This window comes from Clinocottus analis, unplaced genomic scaffold (genome assembly GCF_023055335.1).
Source record: "Clinocottus analis isolate CAN_PGR_092001 unplaced genomic scaffold, fCliAna1.0.p SCAF_7, whole genome shotgun sequence".
NCBI lineage: Eukaryota > Metazoa > Chordata > Actinopteri > Perciformes > Cottidae > Clinocottus > Clinocottus analis.
In genome coordinates this window covers 2,140,525-2,146,524 of record NW_027176229.1, presented here as the reverse complement: position 1 = coordinate 2,146,524, position 6,000 = coordinate 2,140,525, and the positions used below count along the sequence as shown (strand labels likewise).

Genomic DNA, 6,000 nt, shown 5'->3' with positions numbered 1-6,000 from the left:
CGGAGCTTTTATTGCATAGTTTGGAGTTGTCGAAGCGTGATATCTTATTGTGAAGGACATAACTACCATCCCGGATGTGTTGACAGCATTTTGGTGACTGCAACTTGTTAATATCGTCAAAAAAGAGCAGCGCTGAGTGTTTACTACCAGGCTAGAAGTGCGTCCGAGATTGGCTAGTAATAGCTAATGGCTATATTAGCGGCGTTAGCGTCCTTTTACTGGCTCTAGTGAAGTCAAAGCTAACTCTAATAATTAAAACAATATTACGTTTTAAAGGTAAGAAGTTAAAGCTTAACTTGACACCATTAAATCAGTTAAAAACGTGATACGATCATATTTATCAATATTTTAAGTGGCGTTTTATCGCAATTTTCGCTAAAACGCGTCGGAGATTGGAGCGCATTCCGTTACTTTTTTAATGAATATATATAGGAATATCATTAACATAGTAAGATTTTAAAAACATAAATAAAACATCCAATACGAAAATAAAACATAAAAATTTGTTTTTTGTAGAAATAGCGTGTCTTCTTCCACTCATCCGACAGATGTCAGGGTCGTCTTTCCGACGGGGCTTCGGCTGTAGCAGCGAAAGAAGGATGCTGTTTAAAGCAAAATCAGCGCTGGGACCTGGGACGAGCTTGGTTTTATTTGGATGTTGAGGTTGGGGAAAGATGGCTACCAGAAGGAAGGAGAGGAAGCAGTGACCACTCGTTGTTTTTGTGGGGGAGTACTGTACTGTTCGCGACATATGGATACGCGAGGAGTGCCACACGTAATTGACATATTGGGTTATCGTCATCTTTGCAGCCGAAGGATTCTGCCGCTTCCCGGTGAGTGAACGCCGAACGGTCTCTAAAGCGGCTAGCTTAGCTTAGCTTAGCTTAGCATTGTGAGTAAGCTAGCGCAGACAGGAATCGGCTTGCACCAACGGTTCGTTGTAAAATAAGCGTTGGAGCGAACGGTTAGAGCGAACGTTAGCGGCTCTAGTTTTAAGTGTTCGATATTGAAACGTCTGCATGTATTCGTTTTATTATTTGTATTATAAAAGGCCAACGTCGCCGTTTAGCTTGACAGTTTTGTCGTTGTGCGAGCTAACCAACACTCATGTTGTTAAAGCTCACGCAGTCTACTGTTGTGTGTTTTTTTTCTTTTTCAACCGGTGTCGTCACACTGTGGTGTTTTTCAGTAAAAGCGCACGAGGACGCAGACCCTTGTTAGAGAGGGGGCACGGTTAACGTTAGTGGCCTCGGCTGTATTTTAACGGCTGAACGTTTGCGTGATATTTAACTGGGCTGCTGCGACGTCACAGCCGGCCAGTGCGAGCCGGTTGCCGGTCTGCTGGTGTCAAAGATGTCAGTGACTGGCATATTTTATATCTCTTTCCATTGGCCTCTTTTCGTGCCTATGGGTCTCTGCTGTGCAACTTAAAGCCACTAGTGTTTGTTTGTGTGTGTGTGTGTTTATGTGTCTGTGTGGCCGCTGACCAGTGCATTTTTCCAGATGACATGGTCACCTAACCCCCCCAACAGCAGGTCAGTGTGGGGCTTAAATGTGTGGTACATCTAATGTTGTCACAAACATGTGTTCTCTTGTGACAGACACAGATCAAATGATCTAAATGTTGTTGTTTTTAATTCTGCAGGTTTTAACATTGTAAGAAGTGAGACCATGATCAGAGAGAGTGCTGCATATATGACACATAGATAGTTATTCTATTATTCCTGCAAGGGAAAATTATTTTTGCTACAGTAGTATTTATACATACAGGTAAGCAATACAAAATAAAACATGCACTATATATACAACAAATAGAATAATATTAAATTCAAATGAACTAACAAAGCAAACCAAACAATAGTGCAAAGACATAGCCAAATATACAAACAACAGTGATTCAAAAAGGATGTAGTGCGGAGGGGCTTTTTCAGAAGACATACAGTACTAGAAATGTATGTTTTACCGGAAAGTACTGAAATAGTTCAGTTGGTGGACAGGATCATGACTGAGATGTGTTTTTAAAACATTTGTTAAGTTCGGTATCTGGTTGTGGTGATTGAGTGTGATGCTCTTCTGCTACAACAATTACATACCTGTTTACTTTGACAATGCACATTAATTTACATCCTATTCTGTCACACTGGATAGCAGTGTCATGAATGTTACGTGCAACACAATAGTTTTTATCCTGTTTAATGGTTTACTCGTAAAAACGACACCAAGCCCAATATTACACTGCTTTCGACACACTGATTCATAATTTGGGGTACGGGATAATCTCCTCCCAAGTAAAAAAAGAAAGAGCTTCACCAAATTGGTTTTTACTGTAGAGCTCCTGCATTGTAGGAACCTTATGCTGTTTTGTTCGTCACAAAAAATGGAATTTAAAGGCTTTTATAGCAGACAAATGCAGGTGATTAAACCACTCCAGTGACTGTAGCATATGTAAGAAGTCATTTCTTAAATATTTAACTTCATTATAAAGAGAAGTCTAGTGAGTAATTATTTTACAAATAGGGCAATTTAATGACCATTAAACGTCTCTTTGACTACTTAATTAAAAGTAACTTTTCCAAATTGGCATTTAATTTCCCTAAATCATTAGATTGCCAAGTAGTATTCAGACTGAACTGGTACTTTTTATTAGAAATTAGAAAAAAAAACAAGCCACTGTCAGAATCAGCTTTAATGGCCATGTACATTTTCACATACAGGGAATTTGACGCCGGATTCGGCGCTCCGTACTTCTTTTCAGTGCAAGAGCTAGATATAAAAAGATAAATATAAAAGAAAGACCAAAAAAAAAAAGACATTAATGAAACAGAAAAACAGTAAAACAGTAGTCCAGGAAGTGCAGCTCGTGCAGGTGAAAGTGTCTGATTAATTGTTCAATTGTTCATCAGACTCAGTGCGTTTACATGCTGGTAATAATTCGAATCTTGCTTTAGTCGGACTATGCTCTCTCTCGGGGCAACTGCTGTTATCCGAATATACATGGCAGTGAATAAATCGAATCATTGGCCGAATGCATGTCATATCCGATACGACAGGTGGCGCTGTTTTCATTACATGTAGTGGTGATACAGCCATCTCCGCTTGACCTCTTCACTCTTCATAATGGAGAGAACCCCGCTAGCTTCGGTGGTTGTCGGGGAGCTAGCGCAGAGCAAACAGGGAACTAGCAGCAGCGCTAGCTGGCTACATCAGGGAGCTAGCAGAGACACCCACCGAAGGTAGTATCGGCTCGTAACCCGACTTTTACGTTTGTTTGTTTCTGCCGGCCGTGACAACTTATCGTCTCTTTCGACTTCCGGGTCACGACCTGGGAGGGAGGGAGGGAGGAGGCGGCGGGATCTTGAGCATGCGCACAAACGCATTGTCCAGTTCCGATCCGATTCAGCGTTTACATGCAGCGTTATTCGAATTATCAATCGAATCGAATCGAGTTATCCAGGGGTGTTAATCGGATCGTAGTCGGACCGCAGTTATTCGAATAAAGGTGTTTACATGAACTGGATAATTCGATTTTAGTCGGACTAAGCCAGTTATTCGAATCCATGTAACCGCACTGACTGACAGCCAGTGGAAAGAAGCTGTTTTGTGAAGATTAAATTGTCAGTGATGGTGCAGTTGATGCAGTCACTTTATTATCCATATTACCTTATAATGAGGTATGTCAGCAGCAGTACCTCAAGGAAGAGCGGGCCCGAAGTTGACTGAGAAATAAATGAAGCTCAAGTCGGAGGGACCGGTCATCACTGAATGTCCTGATCTAATATAAAAACCTGATTAGTTAAAGTTGCTGTTTGACGTGTGTGATGCAGAAATTAGGTTTCCTGTTTGCACACGTGTTCTGTTTCTTAATACGGAAAGTGCAAAGTTTAGATAATTAGGTGGCATTCATTCAGAAATACCGCTGAATCAAGGGAAATGGTTGACAAGACTGAATGTCTTTTGGGTTTAAAATACGGGCAGGACTGGAAAAAAAACGAAGCGCTGGTTCTCATAAAACAGACTGAGACAAAAGCTTTAATCAACGTGTGTGTGTGTGTGTGTGTGTGTGTGTGTGTGTGTGTGTGTGTGTGTGTGTGTGTGTGTGTGTGTGTGTGTGTGTGTGTGTGTGTGTGTGTGTGTGTGTGTGTGTGTGTGTGTGTGTGGATTAAGTGGTGGTTACTAAAACCTGCCACAAGGATTTATGTGAGGATGTCACGGAGAAGACCCAATACCATAACATACTATTAATGTAGTTACATTCCATTAAATTGTTGACTTTTCTGACAACACCGGTTCTCATAAAATAGGGTGAGACAAAAGCTTTAATGATAAATGGACCTGTACTTGTATAGCGCTTTTCTAGTCTATGGACCACTCAAAGCGCTTTAACACTACATGACATCATTCACCTATTTACACCCATTCACACACTGATGGGAGGAGCCACCATGCAAGGTGCCACATCAGTATCGTCAACCATTCATACACATTCATACTCCGTAGGCGCAGCTACGGGAGCAATTTTTTAGGGTTAAGTGTCTTGCTCAAGGACACATCGACATGGGTTAGCGGCTCCGGGGATGGAACCGCCGATCCTATGACTGAAAGACAATCCCTGCTCACCACTGAGCCACAGTCAACGCATAGTAACGTGTTCAGACAACCCAGAGATTTTATTTTCATCGATGTGTTTCCCCCTCTGCGAAGGGCCGGGACGCAACAATGTGGAGTCTATTCTTTGCGAGGTGCTTCTTATTGATCAAGTGTACCTGCATCAGAATTGTGCAGATGATGCGGCTCAAGGCAAACGCTAATTCCCCTCTCAATGCTCTAATTGAGCTTTCTCAGGCCAAGTAAAGTGTGTGTGGTGTGTGTGTGTTACTAAAGACGCCGTTTCACATACCAGACTTCAGTTAAGCAGTTCTTGTTGTCATCGTTCTTGAGACGAAGCAGTGTGCCACCATGAACCAGGAGAGGATCATTCTTAATTAGCCCCCGGTGATGTGTCGGTACACGCACATACTGTAGTGTTCACAAATACTACATTATACTATACTATCCAACAAACAATGAATTGATCCAGTTAAAAAATAACTAAATGAAGTTGCTTGTTGTTATTCCTCTACTGCTCCATTGTTGCTCCAATGAGCCACACTGTTGCTACTCTGTTATACTCCTTAATTACAATCAACATGGGAACTGTAGTTTATTCCCTAAATACAAACTGGATCATCAAATGAATAATAATCCGCCAATGAAAATAGTCCCCCACAAAATCTGGTTTCTTTAAGGAAGGAAAAATGTTTTGGGTTCGATCCCTGGCTCACACGTGTCCTTCGGCAAAACACTTAACCCCAAATTAAGGGTGAATGTTGCGCCAACGGGTGGGAATGTGTTTTGTTTTGAGTAGTCAGAAGACTAGAAAAGTGCTGTACAATACAATTTAAAAAAAAATAAAAAAAATAAAAAATGGTATGAATTGTATATGCTCTTGTTTTATGTTTGTCCTGGTCTGTTAAGGGACTGCAGATGCAAATTAGCGAGAGCTAAAATCTTGTAGTGTGCATCAAATGGTAATACATTTATGTTTTAACTGTACGTGGTCCCTTTTTTTAAATGAAGATACATATATATATATATATATATATATATATAAATAAATAAATAAGCAAGCAAGCGGTGGCTTATTTAATGCATGTTGTGATGGTCGTGGTGTTTTACTGTACAAACTGAAGGAAAGACATTTTCCCGGCTCTGTTTATTGCTCGTGATTCTCAAGGACTTTGCTCCACTGGGCACTCGCTGGTAATAACTCTTTATAACGGTTTATGGTGTTAAGTGTTGTTATTTTTCCAGGATTCCTGATTTAATGAATGCAACAAGTTGTGATGCCGATGCAGCTGTCAAGTAGGCTTAATAGATGCTGCTTTGGGCAGAGAAGTGCTCAAATACCATGCTAACTGTGGAGTGACTCAAGTGTCTGAAAACCCCTCAGGCTCTCGTAAA

The 6,000-nt window shown here is 41.0% G+C and overlaps 1 protein-coding gene across 1 annotated transcript in view; it reads left to right on the top strand.

The window, feature by feature from the left end:
- The first annotated feature begins 505 nt into the window (after positions 1–505).
- The window catches only part of wdfy3 (WD repeat and FYVE domain containing 3), a 123,865-nt gene continuing 118,370 nt past the window's right edge, over positions 506–6,000 (top strand). The window contains exon 1 of the mRNA XM_068604549.1: positions 506–833. The gene's annotated coding sequence lies outside the window, so the exon portion shown is untranslated. The remainder of the gene's footprint in view (positions 834–6,000) is intronic.